The sequence below is a fragment of the Tachyglossus aculeatus genome, chromosome 1 (assembly GCF_015852505.1).
Source record: "Tachyglossus aculeatus isolate mTacAcu1 chromosome 1, mTacAcu1.pri, whole genome shotgun sequence".
Classification (NCBI taxonomy): Eukaryota; Metazoa; Chordata; class Mammalia; order Monotremata; family Tachyglossidae; genus Tachyglossus; species Tachyglossus aculeatus.
In genome coordinates this window covers 39,640,565-39,662,647 of record NC_052066.1, presented here as the reverse complement: position 1 = coordinate 39,662,647, position 22,083 = coordinate 39,640,565, and the positions used below count along the sequence as shown (strand labels likewise).

Here is a 22,083-nt window from a genome sequence, read left to right as displayed (position 1 = left end):
ATTATACTTTTTTTGTACATTCGATTCTTCAGCTGCTTCACCTTGATGTACTTATACTACTTCTTGTTTTATCCTTTTTTTAATGGTATTTCTTAAGCGTTTGCTGTGTGCCAGGCACTGTACTAAGTGTTAGGGTAGATAAAAGATAATCGGGTTGGACACAATCCATGTCTCATGTGGGACTCACACTCTAAATCCCCATTTTACAAATTAGGTAACTGAGGCACTGAGAAGTTAAATGACTTGCCTTAGGTCACACACTAACAAGTGGCAGAGCTAGGATTATTAATTAATTAATTAATTCAATCATATTTATTGAGCGCTTACTGTGTGCAGAGCACTATACTAAGCACTTGGAAAGTACAGTTCAGCAATAATGAGAGATAATCCCTGCCCAAAACGGGCAGAACACAGGCCCCTTAACTCTCAGGCCCAAGCTCTTTCCATTAGGTCACTTTGCTTCTCCCTTTCATTCATTAAATTCATTCAATCGCATTAATGGAGCACTTATTGTGTACAGAGCACTGCACTAAGCACTTAGGAGAGTACAATACAACAGTAAACAGACACATTCCCTGCCCACAACAGGTTTACAGTCTGGGGGAAGGGAGACAGACATCAATACAAATAAATAAATTACAGATATATTTGCTTCCACTATTTGTTAGTAATATTTATCTGGCTCTCCCACTAAATGATAAACTCCTTGAGCAAAGATAGCAAGGGTCTTGCTACCGCTGAACTCTCCTAATCTTTTCGTACAATACTTATCGCTCGGACACTGGAAAAATATCATTGTTGATTTATTGAGAACAGGATTGACAAGGCTTCAACTCCCAGCTTCTTGTTCACCTCTTTCATTCATTAATAATAATAATAATAATTGTGGCATTTGTTATGTGCTTACTGTGTATCAGGCACTGTAGTAAGCGCTAGGGTGGATTCAAGGTAATCCAGTTGGACACAGTCCTTGTCCCTCAAGGGGCTCACAGTCCTGATTCTCCATTTTGCAGATGAGGTAACTGAGGCATAGAGAAGTGAAGTGACTTGCCCAAGGTCATACAGCAGACAAGTGTGGAGCCGGGACTGGAACCCATGACCTTCTGACTCACAAGCCTGTGCTCTATCCACTATACTGTGCTGCCTTCATTCGACTGCATTTATTGAGCACTTACTGTGTGCAAAGCACTGCACTAAGTGCTACGGAGAGTACAAGAGAACAATAAACAGACATATTCCCTGCCCACAACGAGCTTATAGCACTGGTACTGAACAGGGAAACACTCTGTTCCTCTATCTTGGTAAGTGTTGCTATGGTGCCTAAGAATTTGTCACCTAGACACTAGGGCTAATTCTAGTCTTAACCACTGAATGAGACAGAACAGATGGCCAGAACATGTTTATATGAAACATGTGACTTTCTATTTGCGTATTGCATTTGGCTTTGATTATTTATAAGTGACGTCTGCTGCATCAGCCCTAAGGTGTATAATAACCAAAGTATGTATGACATATCCCCAGCTGGTCGTACCCAGATAATAACTAAAATGGTGTGATTACCCGCAGGAATGATCTAGAACTGGGTTTCAGAAAAGCTTTACAGGTTTCTTGAAACTCCTTCACAATAAATCTCCTCAGGAAGCAAAAAGAAGCAAGAATGAAATCCAGCAACACAAAAACACTGATGCTTATCCTAAGGGACTCACTGCTGGAATAAACTATGTGACTCATTCATGTCATATTTATTGAGTGCTTACTGTGTGCACAGCATTGTACTAAGAGCTTGGAAAGTACAATTCAGCAACAAAGAGAGACAATCCCTAAGTGATGTTTAGTTGAGGGTAGGCAACCTCTCCTCTAAGTGAGTAAACACACCATTTATTCCTAAATTCACACCCCAGAAATGAACACTTTCTAGAATTGTCTTCTTGTGTCCACTAAAAACAACGAAAAACCAGATCTGAAAAATCAAAGGGGCTAGAGCTAAGATGATGCAATTCTGCCTAAGCCCTCTGAAACACATCTGCATAGGACACTGTGATAATCATATTTATTGAGAGTTTACTGTGCACAGAGCACTGTACTAAGCACTTGGGAGAGTACCATATGAAAGAGTTGGTAGACATGATCCCTGCTCACAACGAGCATTCAGTCTAGATGGGGAGACAGACATTAATATAAATAAATTACAGATATATACTTCAGAGCTCTGGGGCTGATGGAAGAGTGAATAAAGGGTGCAATCCATGTGCAAAAGTGATGCAGAAAGAAGTGGGAGAGAAGAAAATTAGGGCTTAGTTGGGAAAGACCTCTTTGAGTAATGGTGCTTTTAACAAGGCTTTGAAGCAGCATGGCATAGTGGATAGAGGAGGGACTTGGGAGTCAGAAGGTCATGGGTTCTAATACCGGCTCCACCACTTTGCTGTATGATCTTGGGCAAGTCACTTCACTTCTCTGTGCCTCAGTTACCTCATCTGTAAAATGGGGATTAAAAACCTGTGAGCCCCACGTGGGACAGGGACTGTGCCCAACCCCATTTACTTGCTTTGACTCCGGCACGTACTACAGTGCCTGACACATAGAAAGTGCTTAACAAATACCATTATTATTATGGTGGGGAGAGTGATCATCTATCAGACATGAAGAGGGAGGGAGTTCCAAACCAGAGGCAGTTGTCTCCCCCTTCTAGACTGTGAGCCCGTTGCTGGGTAGGGACCGTCTCTATATGTTGCCGATTTGCACTTCCCAAGTGCTTAGTACAGTGCTCTGCATACAGTAAGCACTCAATAAATATGGTTGAATGAATGAATGAATGAACAAGGATGAGGGATCAGCAGCAAGATAGACAATGAGTAAGTGGTTTGACAGAAGTGAAGCATTCAGGTTGGGTTGTTGTAGGATCCTCACCATATATAGATGAACAAATACCATCAATACCACTTGGCTTCTCCTCCTGCTTCTAGTTATGGTATTTGTGTCAAAGAATGTACTAAACATTGATGTGGACACAACCTAATCAGGTTAGACACAGTCCCTTGTCCCACATGAGGCTCACGGTCTCATAGGAAGAACAGGAATTGAATCCTCATTTTATAGTTGAGACAGCAGATAATAAAAGTTAAATGACATCCCCAAGGTCACACAGCAAGCAGGTGATGGAGCCAGGATGAGACCCCAGGTCCTTTGAATCCCAGATCTCTGCTTTTTCCACTACGCCATGATGGTCCTTTGGGGTAGGAGACACAAAACTATAGAAGTCAGAAACTGAACTAGGGAAGAGAAAAGAGGGCAAGGTGGTTTTATTCTTTGTATCATGGTATTTGTTAATTTGTTAAGTGCTCACTGTGGGTCAAGCACTGTTTGAAGTGCTGGGGTAGATACATGCTAATCAGGTCAGACACAGTTCCTATAGCACATGGGGTTCACAGTCTAAGCGGGAGGGAGAATAGACGTTGAACCCCCATTTTACAGTTGAGAAAATGGAGGCACAAAGAAGTTGAGTGACCTGACCAAAGTCACACAGTAGGCACATGGCAAAGCTGGGATTAGAACCAAGTCCTCTGGCTCTCAAGCCTGTGTTCCCCTCGCTAGGCCATGCAGCTTCCCCTAGTAGTTACAGTAGTAGTTTGTAGTATTAGAGAAGCAGCATGGCTCAGTGAAAAGAGAATGGGCTTGGGAGTCAGATGTCATGGGTTTTAATCCCGGCTCTGCCACTTGTCAGCTGTGTGACTTTGGGCAAGTCACTTCACTTCTCGGTGCCTCAGTTATCTTATCTGTAAAGTGGCTTGGGAGTCAGAGGTCATGGGTTCAAATCCCTGCTCCGCCAATTGTTAGCTGTGTGACTTTGGGTAAGTCACTTAACTTCTCTGGGCCTCAGTTACCTCATCTGTAAAATGGGGATGAGGACTGTGAGCCCCACGTGGGACAACCTGATCACCTTGTATCCTCCCCAGTGCTTAGAACAGTGCTTTGCACATAGTAAGCGCTTAACAAACACCATTATTATTATTAAAGTGGGGATTAAGACTGCGAGCCCCATGTAGGACAACCTGATTACCTTGTATCCCCCCAGCTCTTAGAACAGTGCTTGGCACATAGTGAGCGCTTAACAAATGCCATCATTATTATTTGAGCACCCACTTGACGCAAATGCACTTGCTAAGTAATTGGGGCTTTGCAAAACCAAGAAATAACATATTACAATAAATCAATCAGTGATATTTACTGAGTGCTTACTATGTACAGAGAACTGTACTAAGTGCTGGGAAGAGTACAATACAATTGAGTTAGCAGATACATAACCTGTCCCTGTTCAGAATGAGTTTACAGTGTAGAGGGGAAGACAGGTATATAAAAATATTTACAAATGTAGAAATCAGGACAAATAATTAAATACAATTGAATAAACAAATTGACGAAGTGCTAAGAATGGGTATAAATGAGTGTTAGAGAGGGCTGATGTGTTTATACACCTTGAGATGCTGGGAACTAATCAGGGAAAGTTTGTTGGAAGAGGTGGGATTTTAGAAGAGCTTTTAATGTACAGAGAGAGTGCTTTGGTCTATAAGATTTGGGTAGGGAATTAATTGCCAGCCAGAGGTGTAGTGCGAGCGAAGATACGGAGGCAGGAGAGTCAAGACTCAGGTATAGTTAAAGTTAATTTGGAAGGAACAAAGAGAGAAAGTTGGGGAGTACCAGGTGAAGACTGCAGAAAGATGGACAAGTTGCGGGAGAGCCTTAAAGCTGATTGTGAGGAATTTTAATTTGACACAGAGGGACACAAGAACCCAGTGAAGGGATTTGAGGTTAGGAGAGATATGGGTTGAGAATGCTTCAAGAAAATTATCTGTACAGCAGTAGGTCATATAGATTGGAAGGAGGAGAGACTGGAGGTAGGGAGACTAGCGAGGAGGCTGATACAACAGCCTAGAAGTCAAATGATAAGAACTTGTCCTGGAGTGGGGGAATCTAGGAGAAGTTGTGAAGGAAGAAGTGACAAGATTTGGCAGTAGACTGAAAGGAGACAAGTGCTTAGTACAGTGCTCTGCACACAGTAATTGCTAAATAAATACCACTGATTGATGGACTCAAAGTGGTAATCGAAAAACAGTGCGGAGTTGAGAATGACACTGGGGCTGTGAGCTTCTGGGACAGAGAGGATGATGATATTAACCAATGGCATTTATGGAGCACTTATTATGTGCTGAGTGCTACAGTAAAGCACTTGAAAGACTACAGTACTACAGAGTTAGTAGACATAATAATAATAATATAGCATTTGTTAAGCGCTTACTATGTGCCTAGCACTGTTCTAGGCACTGGGGGAGATACAGGTTGTCCCAGGTGGGGCTTAGAGTCTTAATCCCCATTTTACAGTGAAGGAATTGATGCACAGAGAAGTTAAGTGACTTGCCCAAAATTGCATGGCTGACAAGTGATGCAGTTGGGATTAGAACCCACCACCTCTGACTCCTAAGCCCGGGCTCTTTCCATTAAGCCACGCTGCTTTTCCTTGTTCTCTGCCCACAAGGGGCTTACAGTCTAGAGGGGCAATCAATAAAATAAACAATAGATATATACATAGGTGCTGTGGGGCTGAAGGTGGGGTAAATATCAAGTGCTAATGATAATTTTGGTATTTCTTAAGCACTTAATATATGTCAAGCACTGTTCTAAGTGCTGAGGGAGATACAATCCATACTTCATGCTGCTGCCTGGATTGTCTTTGTCCAGAAACGCTCTGGGCATGTTAGTCCCCTTCTCAAAAATCTCCAGTGGCTACCAATCAATCTGCGCATCAGGCAGAAACTCCTCACCCTGGGCTTCAAGGCTGTCCATCACCTCGCCCCCTCCTACCTCACCTCCCTTCTCTCCTTCTACAGCCCACCCCACACCCTCTGCTCCTCTGCTGCTAATCATCTCACCGTACCTCGTTCTCGCCTGTCCCGCCATCGACCCCCGGCCCCCGTCATCCCCGGGGCCTGGAATGCCCTCCCTCTGCCCATCCACCAAGCTAGCTCTCTTCCTCCCTTCAAGGCCCTACTGAGAGCTCACCTCCTCCAGGAGGCCTTCCCAGACTGAGCCCCTTCCTTCCTCTCCCCCTCGTCCCCCTCTCCATCCCCCCATCTTACCTCCTTCCCTTCCCCACAGCACCTGTATATATGTATATATGTTTGTACATATTTATTACTCTATTTATTTATTTATTTATTTATTTATTTTACTTGTACATATCTATTCTATTTATTTTATTTGTTAATATGTTTGGTTTTGTTCTCTGTCTCCCCCTTTTAGACTGTGAGCCCACTGCTGGGTAGGGACTGTCTCTATATGTTGCCAACTTGTACTTCCCAAGCGCTTAGTACAGTGCTCTGCACACAGTAAGTGCTCAATAAATATGACTGATGATTGATGATGATGATGATGATGAGAAGAGAGGTAGGGAGGGCTGGGGAGGTAGACTTGGAAACCATTTGCTCAGAAATGGCAGCTTAACCCTTATGAGCCAATGAGCATCCCCGAACAGTCTTTGGAGAGTGTGTGTAGTCAGTCAATTGTATTTATTGAGTGCTTACTGTGTGCAGAGCACTGTTCTAACCACTTGGGAGAGTACAATATAATGGACACATTCCCTGCCCACGATGAGCTTACAGTCTAGAGGGGGAGACAGTCCTTTTCTCATACGGGGCTCACAGTCACAGACTTTATATAGGGGCCTTGGAGGATGCCTATAATAAAAAGATAAGAGCCAGAGGAGGAGCCAATGACTGAAAATGAGTAATAGAATTAAAGTGATAAGGAGAACCAAGTTAGTATTTTGTCAGCAACTTGGGCCAGATAGTGCTTTGAGCAGGAGGGAGTGGTCCATGGAGACAAAAGCAACAGAGCGGATGAGAAGGATGAGAAGGACAAAGAAGTCACTGATTTCCTTAGGGACTACAGTCTCAGTGGAACGGAGAGGTTGCAAGCCTGACTGTAGTGGATGGAGGAGGGTTAGTGGAGAGGAAACAAAGGTGGCAGGTGTATACAGCCCGTTCTAGACATTTGGATAGGACGGAAGCGAGGAGATGGGACAGCAGATCGGAGGGGGCTGCGGCATCAGGAAAGGGCTTTTTGATGGATGGTGAAATCGTGGATACGTTTGAGGAGCCCCTGGAGAGTGAAAAGTTGAAAATAATGGTGAGTGAGGGAAGGAGAGGGGTGCTCGTTGTGGGCAGAAAATGTGCTTCTTACATTGTTCTCTCCCAAGTGTTTAGTGCACTCAGTAAGCACTCAATAAATACAATCAATCAGTCAATTGTATTTATTGAGTGCTTACTGTGTGCAGAGCACTGTACTAAGCGCTTGGGAAGTACAACTTGGCAACATACAGAGACAGTCCCTACCCAACAGTGGGCTCACAGTCTAGAAGACTGACTGACAGGAGATGGGGTCAGAGATGCAAGAAGAGGGAGTGGACTTAGAGAGGGGGCTGAAGGACCTCTTCTTGACACACAGAGCAGAGATAGATGGGAAGCAGAGAAAGATGAACAAGCAGCAGTACAGCATTGAGTGGGAGATGGAAAACCTTTGGGAAGTTCACAATATTAGGCTGTGATTAACTTGTACTAACCTGTACTTACCCCAGCGCTTAGAACAGTGCTTGACACATAGTAAGCCCTTAACACAAATAATAATAATAATACCTGGTGGCTTCAATTTCACAACTATGGAGAGTAGTTGGAGGAGGAGAGAGGGAGGTGTCAGGATGAGGATGTCAGGGTGAGGAGGGAAGTATGGAGGGGGTGTTATTCGCAAAAGAGGTGCTGGTTGGATTACTGATGTCTAGGCACCCTAACAAGTCTACCAATCCCTAGTATGTTCTAATCCTGGCACCTCCACTTGTCTGCTGTGTGACTTTGGGCAAATCACTTCACTTCTCTGTGCCTCAGTTACCTCATCTGTAAAATGGGGATTGAGACTGTGAGCCCGCTGTGGGACAGGGACTGTGTCCAACCTGATCTGCTCGTATCTACCTCAGCACTTTGTAAGGTGCCTGGAACATAGTAAGCACTTAGCAAATACCATATTTATCATCATCAGGGAGTGGGCTGGCCACCGGGGTCATGCGCACCTGGTTTCTTCTGCTCCCTGGGACACAGCCCCTAGATCCACATGCGAGACGCAGACGGCCTGTGGCTGCTCCTGAGCAGCACAGAACATCCCGCCTCCGTCTTTCCCTGTGCCATCCTCTGGCCAGAAGATCAGATAATAATAATGATGGCATTTGCTAAGTGCTTACTATGTGCAGAGCACTGTTCTAAGTGCTGGGGAGGATACAAGGTCATCAGGTTGTCCCACGTGGGGCTCACGGTCTTAATCCCCATTTTACAGACGAAGTAACTGAGGCACAGGGAAGTTAAGTGACTTGCCCAAGGTCACAAAACTGACAATTGGTGGAGCCGGGATTTGAACCCATGGCCTCTGACTCCCAATCCCGTGCTCCTTCCACTGGGCCATGCTGCTTTGCAACTTATATTGTGAAGGCAGTTTATCAGGAGTCCCACTGCTGATAAACCCACTGCTCGTTTATCAGTTCATCTTGAAGGATTTTGCTGGATTCACACGTCTTGGTACAAAATGTGCCCAACCATCAGAGGAATATTAGTGGGTGCTGTTGGGGTTGGGAGGTTTGGGGCAATGACAAGAAAGGAGTGCTGGGGTGGGCTGAAGGGAGGGGAGAATAGAAAGGATTTGGACCAATCAATTCCAGGATCTCTCTTCAGTGTGAGATGTAACTCAGCCGCTGGCTGCTGCAACCTTCCCAATGTTCTGTTCTCTTGGCACTCCTTAGGGGAAGGAAGAGATGGCTCAACTGGCCACAGGCTCAACATACGTCCACTAGTGGCCTGAAACAATGCCCATTTCAAAGACTGCCCAGCTTTATTACCAGAAAACGGGTTGGGATATCTGGCTCAATACCTGACAATGGTGGGCTCTTAAACCCCTGACAGGGAATGGAAAAAAATGGAAAATCAGCAATCAACATTCTTCACTTAAAAGCACACCAAGCTTCTGAGCTTCCAGAAATAAAGATGAGATACTTTTTAAAGTCTAAGAATTCACTCTGCCAATCCTCGAAGTGATTAACAGGAAGCTAATCATTCCTACCAACCTAACTGTACTGTACGTGAAACATCCTTTATACATTAGAAAATACCAAGTTAGGAGGGAAACATGAACAAAGGTAGTCAGGCAGTGGAAAAAAGCCAAAAACCATTAGCACCAAAATGATTCAACCACATACGGAAATAATAATAATAATGGTATTTATTAAGTACTTACTATGTGCCAAGCACTGTTCTAAACGCTGGGGTAGATACAAGGTAATCAGGTTGTCCCACGTGGGGCTCACAGTCTTAATCCCATTTTGCAGATGAGGTAACTGAGGCACAGAGAAGTGAAGTGACTTACCCAAAGTCACACAGCTAAGTGGCAGAGGCAGTATTAGAACCCCCATCCTGACTCCCAAACCCGTGTTCTTTCCACTGAGTGACGCTGCTTCTCTACAATAACTTGAATCCCCTTCATTAAGTTCAGGGATAAATACTCTAAATCAGCATGGCCTCGAGGAAAGAGCATAAAACTGGGAGTCAGAGGACCTGGGTTCTAATCCCAGCTCTGTCACCTGCCTGCTGTTTGACCTTGGATAACTCATTTAACTTCTCTGTGCCTCAGTTTCCTTAACTGTAAAATGGGGATTCAATACTTGCTTTGCCTCCTCCTTAGGCTGTGAGCCTCATGGGGGACAGGGACTGATTCTGACCCAATCAACTTGTATCTACCCCAGCACTTAGAAAGGAGTTAAACACATAGCAAGCACTTAACAATCAATCAATCGTATTTATTGAGCACTTACTGTGTGCAGAGCACTGTACTAAGCGCTTGGGAAGTACAAGTTGGCAACATATGGAGACAGTCCCTACCCAACAGTGGGCTCACAGTCTAAAGGGACAAATGCCACTACACAACATTAGAACAAATGCCACTATACATACCTATATATATACATATGCACACATACACAAACACACACACGAATGGATGGAGGGAAAAAAATGCACTAGGATGCTGGTATCTTTTGCAGGCTCCTCCTCCCCCTCCCATCCTCTTACTGTGGGGGTTCCCCAAGGTTCAGTGCTTGGTCCCCTTCTGTTCTCAATATACACTCACTCCCTTGGTGACCTCATTCGCTCCCACGGCTTCAACTATCATCTCTACGCTGATGACACCCAGATCTACATCTCTGCCCCTGCTCTCTCCCCCTCCCTCCAGGCTCGCATCTCCTCCTGCCTTCAGGACATCTCCATCTGGATGTCCACCCGCCACCTAAAGCTCAACATGTCGAAGACTGAGCTCCTTGTCTTCCCTCCCAAACCTTGTCCTCTCCCTGACTTTCCCATCTCTGTTGACGGCACTACCATCCTTCCCGTCTCACAAGCCCGCAACCTTGGTGTCATCCTCGACTCTGCTCTCTCATTCACCCCTCACATCCAAGCCGTCACCAAAACCTGCCGGTCTCAGCTCCGCAACATTGCCAAGATCCGCCCTTTCCTCTCCATCCAAACCGCTACCCTGCTAATTCAAGCTCTCATCCTATCCCGTCTGGACTACTGCACTAGCCTTCTCTCTGATCTCCCATCCTCGTGTCTCTCTCCACTTCAATCCATACTTCATGCTGCTGCCCGGATTATCTTTGTCCAGAAACGCTCTGGACATATTACTCCCCTCCTCAAAAACCTCCAATGGCTACCGATCAATCTGCGCATCAAGCAGAAACTCCTCACCCTGGGCTTCAAGGCTGTCCAACACCTCGCCCCCTCCTACCTCACCTCCCTTCTCTCCTTCTACTGCCCAGCCCGCACCCTCCGCTCCTCCACCACTAATCTCCTCACTGTACCTCGCTCTCGCCTGTCCCGCCATCGACCCCTGGCCCACGTCATCCCCCGGGCCTGGAATGCCCTCCCTCTGCCCATCCGCCAAGCTAGCTCTCTTCCTCCCTTCAAGGCCCTGCTGAGAGCTCACCTCCTCCAGGAGGCCTTCCCAGACTGAGCCCCTTCTTTCCTCTCCCCCTCGTCCCCCTCTCCATCCCCCCGTCTTACCTCCTTCCCTTCCCCACAGCACCTGTATATAGGTATATATGGTTGTACATATTTATTACTCTATTTATTTATTTATTTATTTTACTTGTACATTTCTATCCTACTTATTTTATTTTGTTGGTATGTTTGGTTCTGTTCTCTGTCTCCCCCTTTTAGACTGTGAGCCCACTGTTGGGTAGGGACTGTCTCTATGTGATGCCAATTTGTACTTCCCAAGCGCTTAGTACAGTGCTCTGCACATAGTAAGCGCTCAATAAATACGATTGATTGATTGATTGATTGATTGGTATTGAGGTGCCAGTTCTGGTATTGAGGGAGTGAAATGAAGGCATCACAAATACCCACAGAGGCTGACAGTGATCTGGAGACCTCTGTGCAAGAGGGCAGTCCAGACTGACCTCCCTTTGGCATCTAAGCCTTACCACATCATTGGAGGTTTTGCATAATTGGGTTTCCAATGGTCTCACCTCCCTGTTGACAGTGTTCCCATACGCAACTACTTGGGTTGCCTGCTACCATCTTTGCTCCCTCATCACATGCCTTACCCTATCAAAGGGTGAAATGAAAACCATGACTGTGATACTGGTGGTTTGACCAGTTGCTCTCCAGGACTGAGTACAAAGCACTGTGTTAAATACTTAGTGAGCACAATAGAGGCAAACACACGATTCCTGTCCACCAGGATTTTCTTGTGTGTCAGTAGGTGTTAATAAATGCCACTGACAACCTGAACAGTCATAATAAAAAGGCTGGAAATGCTAATCTCAACAGGTTTTCCATTTAGCATCTTTAAAGGCAGCTTGCTTAGAAAATCAAAGATTTTAAATTGGAAACCTGATGCAAAAGACCTCTATTTTCCTTCTGCACAAAGGGAAATACCAAAAGGAAACATCTTTCAGTAAACTTGAAATGTAAGAGTGATTGATGCCTACAAACTGAAAAGCTACCACAGCCTGTTGCCTGTGGTGCTTCTGGCAAAATAGGTGAAAGAAAAGGAAGATGTTTGTTTAGAAGACTCTACAGGGAAATGGCCCCAACAAAAAGCTAGGGAGTGGAGACGTGGTCCTTCGCCCTTTCCCACTTTTCCCATTCCAGGGTGACTGCAGTGGGGTTGCATTTTGTGGGGCCGGGCTCCTTCCACCACCACTTCCCTCTATCCCTAGAAAAGACCCGATAGGATGTGGGAGTTGAGAGAGTTTGTGCCCAGGACAATGAAGAAGACAGGCACAGCAAGCTGGTGATGTCATTTAGGGCATGACATTAAGCTGTCCTCCACTGCTTGAAGAAAACCCAGAAAATAAATAGGGAGGTTGACCATAATTCACTTGAAAAACTCCCTCATGGCTAAATGCCAATGTCAAGCATTTCCCCAACTATCTAAAATAGATTTTATTTCCCAAGAGTCTCCAGGTTGGTGTGAACATTCAAAGCAACATACAGTTCCTGGCAAAGAACCCACGCAGAGCAATGCTCCAGAGTTAGCGGTACAGGCTGTTCCTTCCTCTGAAAAGTTAAAAAGGCAGTAGAAGCGAACAGAAAGAGAGGTAAGTAGGAAAGGAGAATAAAAATGGAGAAAAGGCAACATTGCGTAAAATGGAATTTCAAAATTACATATTGTGGTAATATTAGTACCCTATAGTCTCTCTCTAGCTACCTATCTGCCAACCTTCTTCCTTCCTCATTCCTCCCTCCTTCCTTCTGTATTCCCCAAACCTTTTCTGAGCCCCATCATCAATCATACTTATTGAGCACTTCCTGTGTGCAGAACACTGTACTCAGCACTTGGGAGAGTACAACACACTTCACTCCTCTAATTTAGATTTACTCCCTGTACCTCGATCTCATCTATCTCGCCCCAACTTCTCACCCACATCCTGCCTGTGGCCTGGAACGCCCTCCCCCTTCATATCCGACAGACAATTACTCTCCCCACCTTCAAAACCTTATTGAAGGCACATATCCTCAAGAGGCCTTCCCTAAGCCCCCTTTTCTTCTTTTTCCAACACCTTCTGTGTCACCCTGATTTGCTCCCTTTATTCACCCCTCCCTCAGCCACACAATTATGTACATATCATAACTGATTTTTATTCATATGAACATGTGCCTTCCCCTCTAGGCTGCGAGTTCGTTATGGACATGGAAAGTCTGTTATACGGTACTCTCCCTAGCGCTCAGTACATTGCTCTGCACACAGTAAGCACTCAGTAAATACGATTGATTGATTGATTGATTAGGTATGTTTCCTGTCCACAATAACAATAATAATAACAATGGTATTTGTCAAGCGCTTACTATGTGCCAAGCACTGTTCTAAGTGCTGCGGTAGATACAAGGTAATCAGGTTGTCCCATGTAGGGCTCACAGTTTTAATCTCCATTTTACAGATGAGGGAACTGAGGCACAGAGAAGTTAAGTGACTTGCCCAAGGTCACACTAAGCACTTACCATATGTCAAGGACTGTATTAAACACTGGAGTAAATAAACGATAATCAGGTTGGCCACAGTCCCCTTTCCAGGTAGAGTTCACAGTCTAAGAGGGAGGGAGGTCAGGAATTTAACCACCATTTTACAGATGAGGAAACTGAGGCACAAAGAAGTTAAGCCACTTGCCTAAGGTCCCAAGGCAATTGGGAGAACCAGGTTTATTATTAATAATAATAATAATGGTATTTGTTAAGCATTTACTTTGTGCCAAGCACTGCTCTAAGCGGTGGGGTAGAGACAAGGCAATCGGGTAGGATACAGTCCCTGTCCCACATGGGGCTCAGAGTCTTAAGTCCTCTGTTTCCTAGGACCGAGCTCTTTCCACTAGACTACGCTGCTTCTCAGCCACCTCACTTTCTTTCCTACCCCTGTGGGTCTCTAGACTTACTTCCCCCAGTCCTTCCTCGCCCCACCCCTCTGGTCTACGTCTACTCATTCGAGGCTTGTTTTGGCTTTCAAGTTGGAGGGTGTGTGTGACTTGGTATATTAAAATCTGAATGAGTGTCATCAGACTGTAAAGTCAGTGTCTGCCTGCATGCATTTGTGGCTTCATATTCATAAAAAGCATACTTTTTTGATAGGAGAATCATAAATCAGGAAAGGATCTTAAATGATCACATCATCCAGCTCATTCTCTTATATTTATGTAACTGAGTCATTCTTTAAGCACTTACTATGTGCCAAGCACTGCACTAAGTGCTGGGATGGATACAAGCAAATTGGGTTGAACACAGTCCCTGTCTCACATGGGGCTAACAGTCTTAATCCCCATTTTATTGATGAGATAACTGAGGCACAGAGAAGTGAAGTGACATCTCCAAGGTCACACAGTAGGCAAGTGGTGGAGCCAGGATGAGAAGCCAGGCTCTTCTGACTCTCAGGCCCGTGCTCTATCAACTAGGCCACTGTATTTCTCAATGCTTCGAACAGACTGTTACTGATTTTCTTTTTACAAATATCCCAATTAAGAGTTTCCTATCTACCTTAACTGACAAAATGGATCTCGTTATACCTCACCCAGGAATCGCTGTAACTTCAAAGTTCATTCTCTCTTACTGAGTTTCTAACTTGTGAATTGTAATTGGGAATTTGTAGAAACCACATTAACTCCCTCCATTTATGGTGCTTTAAATGGTGCCTGGTAGCTAGAAGGGATTAACCCCAATATCCCTTTAATTTCCTTTCCACCACATGACCCGAAAGCTGAATCACTCAACTGAGTTTTTATTTGGGAAAAGAGAAAGGGACAGAAGGAGAGGGTTGAGTAGAGGGAGCATCTGAGACCCACTATTACCAGCAGTGGCTGGAGATTAAGTCTTTTGAGACAAGTGCTTTGTGCCCAGTAAGTGCTCCATAAACACGGCTGAATGAATGACAACTGCAGCACACAGCCCTGGAAATGACTAGCCTGGGACCCAACCCTAGAAAAATCACAATATTCCCTGTAAGCTTTCCTGTGGGCACCTAGCCAGTTTAGCGGGCACTTGGTTGACACAGAGCTCCCCCAGTAAGCCTTCCCTGATTAACTCCCAAATCAATAAATTAATGCTATTTACTGAGCACTTGCTCTATGAAGAGCACTGTACTACGTGCTTGGGAGTCTACCAATTCTGTATATTGTACTCTCCCAAGTGCTTAATATAGTGCTCTGCACATACCAAAAGCTCAATAAGTACAATTGATTGACTGAGTACAATACAACAGAGTTGGTAGACACGTTCCCTGACCAAAAGCTACTCTTAACACCTTTGTATTTTATTCCTTTTCCCAGCACGTGTACAAATGTTTCTTTGAATATTCAAACATTTATTCACCTATTTCATCCTGGCATACTTATACTACTTTGTTATTTCTTTGTCCTCTTACTCCAACAATTTGAACTTAATTTTGTGTCTGCCCTCCCATTATATTGTACATTCATTGAAGACAGGGGATGTACGAAGTGCTTAGTACTCTGTAGATGCCCAGTAACATTAATATACAGTATAAATGTTTAATGGAGAATGATCGTTTCTGTAGCATTTAGTTCCATCCACAATGCTACCATGTTAATCCAAGCATTTATCCTATCCCATCTAGATTATTGCAACAGCCTCCTTGCTGACCTCCCTGCCTCCTATCTCTCTCCACTCCAGTCCATGCTTCACTCTGCTGCCTGGATCATTTTTCTACAGGCACTTCCAGACCAGAAACAAATAGAAACTCCTTACCATTGGCTTTAAAGCACTGTCACCTTCACCCTCCTACCTCACCTTGCTACTCTCCTACTAAAACTCAGTCCCCACACTTCACTCCTCTAATGCTAATCGCCACCAACCTCTCATTCTCATCCTGCCTCTGTCCTGGAATGCCCTCCCATTTCATATTGAATAGACAATTACTCTGCCCACCTTCAAAGCCTTATTTAAGGCACATCTCCTCCTAAAGGCCTTTCAATCAATCAATCAATCAATCAATCGTATTTATTGAGCGCTTACTATGTGCAGAGCACTGTACTAAGCGCTTGGGAAGTACAAATTGGCATCACATAGAGACAGTCCCTACCCAACAGTGGGCTCACAGTCTAAAAGGGGGAGACAGAGAACAGAACCAAACATACCAACAAAATAAAATAAGTAGGATAGAAATGTACAAGTAAAATAAATAAATAAATAAATAAATAGAGTAATAAATATGTACAACCATATATACATATATACAGGTGCTGTGGGGAAGGGAAGGAGGTAAGACGGGGGGATGGAGAGGGGGACGAGGGGGAGAGGAAAGGAGGGGCTCAGTCTGGGAAGGCCTCCTGGAGGAGGTGAGCTCTCAGCAGGGCCTTGAAGGGAGGAAGAGAGCTAGCTTGGCGGATGGGCAGAGGGAGGGCATTCCAGGCCCGGGGGATGACGTGGGCCGGGGGTCGATGGCGGGACAGGCGAGAGCGAGGTACAGTGAGGAGATTAGTGGTGGAGGAGCGGAGGGTGCGGGCTGGGCAGTAGAAGGAGAGAAGGGAGGTGAGGTAGGAGGGGGCGAGGTGATGGAGAGCCTTGAAGCCCAGGGTGAGGAATTTCTGCTTGATGCGCAGATTGATCGGTAGCCATTGGAGGGTTTTGAGGAGGGGAGTAATATGTCCAGAGCGTTTCTGGACAAAGATAATCCGGGCAGCAGCATGAAGTATGGATTGAAGTGGAGAGAGACATGGGAGATCCTCGTGGCTTTCCTGACAAAGCCCTCATTTCCTCTTCTCCCAATCACTTCTGCATGGCCTTTGCATCGGATTTACTCCCTTTATTCACCCCTCCTTCAGCATCACAGCACATATGTATATATCCTTAATTTATTCTTATTTATATTAATGCCTGTCTCCCCATCAAGACTGCAAGTTCGTTGTGGGCAGGGAACATGTTTACCACTACTGTTATATTGTACTCTCCCAAATACTTAGTACAATGCACACAGTAAGCACTCAATAAATAAAACTAACTTAGTTAAAAGTCCAAGAGCTTATCAGCTATATACCAAAGGACTGCTTGCAAAGATTCAGTTTTTGTTAATTATACTAAAATTCTCATTAAATATATAAGAACTTCACAAAACAATCTTGAGTAGAATGTGCTAGTTCAACTAGATTAAACAGGGTATGCAATGCTTAAATATCAAAATGGAGACTTGGACAGATTTCTCTCAGGCCCATTTGGGTAGATTCTTAAATGAAGTAAACAAATCTGTCAGTAAAATTTCATATGAGATTAAACCAGTGGCCCAGATTTATTATTATTGTTCTATAATCCATATTCCATTATGGTTTAGTGGGTAAAACACAGGCCTGGGAGTCAGACCTGGGTTCTAATCCCAGCTCTGCCACACCTGTCTGCTGTGTGACCCTGGACAAGTCACTTAACCTCTCTATGCTTCAGTTACCTCAACAGTAAAATGGGAATTAAGACTGTGCGCCCGGGACCGCATCCAACCTGACCGGACATCTGCATCCCCGCCCGAGGACATTAAGGCCCCTGGACTGGGCCCCCAACCCCCCATCATCACTAGACTCACCCCCCAAAATGACTTCTACTCCGTCCAAGTAGATAACTGGGATCATGGGACATTGTGTCCCCCTGCTTCCATCCCCCCATAAGTGACCTTCTTTGAATAGTCCCCACTCCCTCCTTCCTGGACCGGACATAACTCATTCCCCCCCCCCCCCCCCCCCCCCGGCCCACCTCTCCGGGGGAAAAGGCCCTTGTTCTCACCAAGTTACTTTAACAACAACCCCATTCGCACCTACTCAGCCCACCCATGCTATTTAGCAGTTTACTCCTCTTCCCAGGAGTTTCCTCCCCCTTGAACCCCCATAACAGTTCCACCCCACTCCAGAACTGCCATCCATAGGACTCCATTCTCCACCACCTCAGAGACATTTCTGCCAAGAGTCCCTGGACTCTCCTTGCCATTAGTCTTTTTGATTTGATTTGACTGACCCATGGACAGTTCATCCTTCTGCTGTGGGCATCATCTATTTTATGGTTGCTTCTGCATGTTAACTGTTAACTGCTGTCTATGATGTCATCATCTGCTTATTTTCTTACTGCTATCGCATGTTAATTGTTAACTGCTCTCTGTGATGTCATCTGCCTATTTTATTATTGTTACTGCATGTTAATTATCTGCTCGCTGTGCTGTCATTTACCTTGCTGACCTCACCATGAACTATCAATTCTCCTGCTCCCATCTGCCCTTCCCAGTCCTCACCTTCCCCTTCCCCTTTCCCTCCCTTTCCCCAGCCCCCACCCCTCCCCCCACCCCCCTCCAGAATGCCTCTGCACCAGCGCCAACCCTCAACCCCTCCCTTCCAACCACCCCCTCCTCTCCTCCCTGCCCCAGCCCATCCCAGTTCTCCTTTCTCATCACCACCCCTCTTCCCCCCTCCCCGCCCAGGCTCCCGCCAACTCATTCCAATCCAAACCTTCCCCTTCCCTCACTCCCTTCCCCTTCCCTCCCCTCCTTCCACAGCTGATGCCAAGTGTGGCCTATGGAACCCCCGCTCCATTATCGGTAAACTCCCTTTCATCCTTGACCTGTTCCTTTCCTGCTCTCTCCTCCTAGCCCTTACTGATACATGGCTCACCCTGGATGACACGGTCTCTTCTGCTGCTCTCTCAAGTGGAGGCCTCTTCTTCTCCCACTCCCCCAGACTCACCGGAAAAGGAGGAGGTGTCGGCTTCCTTCTCACACTCCAATGTCACTTTCGCACTATCCTTCCTCCCCCTTCCCTTTCCTTCCCCTCCTCTGAAGCCCATACCGCCTCTACCACCCCCTCCACATTCTTATAGCCATCATCTGCCACCCCCATGGCCCCACCTCCAACTTTTTTTAATGATTTTGACCCCTTTCTCACCTTCCTTCTCTCCTTTTCTTTGCCCACTCTGATCCTCAGAGAATTCTACATCCACATGGATGTCCCTGGTGACTCCTCTGCCACCCGCCTTCTATCTCTCCTTGACTCTGCCAACCTCTTGCTCCACCCCACCTCGCACACTCACCAACTTGGTCACACCCTCGACTTCATCATCTCTTACTGCTGCACTGTCTCCACCTCACCAACTCTGAAATCCCGCTCTCTGACCATAACCTTCTCATCTGCCTCCTCACACTCCTCCCCCCATAAATCTATATTACTAGCCCACAGAGACCTCCGCTCTCTCGACCCCATCCATCTTTCTCAGCGCATCACACCCCACCTCACCTATCTTCTCTACCCACTCTTGCTGACCAGATTACTGCTCCCAATTCCACCCTCTCAACTCAATTTGCTCGCTCCCCTTTCCCTTTGCCGCTCTCGCACCACTAACCCAGTCTTGGATCACTGCCACTGTCCGTCTCCTTCGCTTTTATGCTCGAGCTGCTGAACGCTGCTGGCGAAAGTCTAAACACCAAGCCAACCTTGTTCATTTTAAGTTTATACTTTCCTTCCTTAACTCTGCCCACTCCTCTGCCAGGCAAAACCATTTCTCCTCCCTTATTGACACCCATGCCCATCATCCCCATCAGCTGTTCTGTACATTTAACACCAACCTCAAGCCCCCTGTTCCTCCCCTTCCTACATCCCTCACCCCCAACGATCTGGCCTCCTACGTCATTAGTAAAATAAACACCATCAGGTCTGAGCTCCCCAAAGTCACCCCTCCCCCTTCTCCATCCCCCCCGCTCTCAACCTTCTCTTCTACTCTCCCATCCTTCCCAGCAGTATCTTCAAATGACATCTCCTCCCTCCTCTCAAGTGCTACTCCAGCCACCTGTGCTTCAGACCCCATTCCCTCTCATCTTATGAAAACTCTTGCCCCTTCCCTCCTCCCCTCCTTAACTTCCATCTTCAACTGCTCACTCTCCCCTGGTTCCTTCCTCTCTGCCTTCAAACATGCCCACGTCTCCCCCACCCTAAAAAAACCCTCTCTTGACCCCACTACCCCTTCTAGTTATCACCCTATCTCCCTCCTACCCTTCCTTTCCAAAATCCTAGAATGAGTCGTCTACACTCGTTGCCTCGAATTCCTCAATACCAACTCTCTCCTAGACCCCCTCCAATCTGGCTGCTGTCCCCTACACTCCACCGAAACTGCCCTCTCAAAGGTCACCAATGAACTCCTTCTTGCCAAATCCAACAGCTCCTACTCTACCCTTATCCTCCTGGACCTCTCACCTGCCTCTGACACTGTGGATCACCCCTTCTCCTCAACATGAGACAGACTCCGTCCTCTCCTGGTTCTCCTCTTATCTCTCCGGCCATTCATTCTCAGTCTCCTTTGCGGGTTCCTCCTCCCCCTCCCGTCCCCTTACTGTAGGGGTTCCTCAAGGGTCAGTTCTCGGTCTCCTTCTGTTCACTATCTACACTCACTCCCTTGGTGAACTCATTCGCTCTCATGGCTTCAACTATCATCTCTACGCTAATGACACCCAAATCTACATCTCCACCCGCCCAAGCTCTCTCTCCCTCCCTCCAGGCTCATATCTCCTCCTGCCTTCAGGACATCTCCATCTGGATGTCTGCCCGCCATCTAAAACTCAGTATGTCCAAGACTGAATTCCTTATCTTGCCTCCCAAACCCTGCCCTCTCCTTGCTTTTCCCGTCACTGAAGACGGCACTACCATCCTTCCCGTCTCACAAGCCCGCAACCTTGGTGTTATCCTCGACTCCGCTCTCTCGTTCACCCCACACATCCAGTCTGTCACCAAAACCTGCCAGTCTCACTTTCACAACATCGCCAACATCCACCCTTTCCTCTCCATCCAAAGCACCACCTTGCTGGTTCAATCTCTCATCCTATCCCGACTGGATTACTGCATCAGCCTCCTCACTGATCTCCCATCCTCCTGTCTCTCCCCACTTCAGTCTATACTTCACTCTGCTGCCCGGATTATCTTTCTGCAGAAACGCTCTGGGCATGTCACTACCTTCCTCAAAAATCTCCAATGGTTGCCTGTCAACCTACAAATCAAGCAAAGACTTCTCACTCTCGGCTTCAAGGTTCTCCATCACCTCGCCCCCTCCTACCTCACCTCCCTTCTTTCCTTCTACAGCCCAGCCCACACCTTCCGCTCCTCTGCCACTAACCTCCTCACTGTGCCTCGTTCTCTCCTGTCCCGCTGTCGACCCCCGGCCCATGTCCTCCCCCTGGCCTGGAATGCCCTCCCTCCACACATCTGTCAAACTAGCTCTCTTCCTTCCTTCAAGGCCCTACTGAGACCTCACCTCCTCCAGGAGGCCTTCCCAGACTGAGCTCCCTTATTCCTCTCCTCCTCCCCACCCCCCTGCCCTACCTACTTCTCCTCCACACAGCACTTGTACATATTTTTACAGATTTATTACTCTATTTTACTAGCACATATTTACTATTCTATTTACTTTGTTAATGGTGTGCATATAGCTATAGTTCTATTTATTCTGATGGTTTTGACATCTGTCTACGTGTTTTGTTTTGTTGTCTGTCTCCCCCTTCTAGATTGTGAGCCTGTTGTTGGGTAGGGACCGTCTCTATATGTTGCCAACCGGTACTTCCCAAGCGCTTAGTACAGTGCTCTGAACATAGTAAGCACACAATAAATACAATTGAATGAATGAATGAAGTTCTAGCTACCCCAGCACTTAGAACAGTGCCTGGCACTGTCCCATAATTATTATTATACTCCATTCTCTCTAGAGAGGCTGTACGCTAAACTCATGGAAAAGAAGCAGTGTGGCTCAGTGGAAAGATCATGGGCTTGGGAGTCAGAGGTCACGGGTTCAAATCCCTACTCCTCCGCTTGTCAGCTGTGTGACTTTGGGCAAGTCACAACTTCTCTGTGCCTCAGTTACCTCATCTGTAAAATGGGGATTAATATTGTGAGCCCCACATGGGACAACCTGATCATCCTGTATCCTCCCCAGTGCTTAGAACAGTGATTTGCACATAGTAAGCACTTAACAAATACCAAATTATTAT

The 22,083-nt window shown here is 46.1% G+C and overlaps 1 protein-coding gene across 1 annotated transcript in view; it reads right to left on the bottom strand.

The window, feature by feature from the left end:
* Positions 1-22,083, bottom strand: part of B3GALNT1 (beta-1,3-N-acetylgalactosaminyltransferase 1 (globoside blood group)) — a 28,153-nt gene that overhangs the window by 5,225 nt on the left and 845 nt on the right. The window lies entirely within an intron of this gene.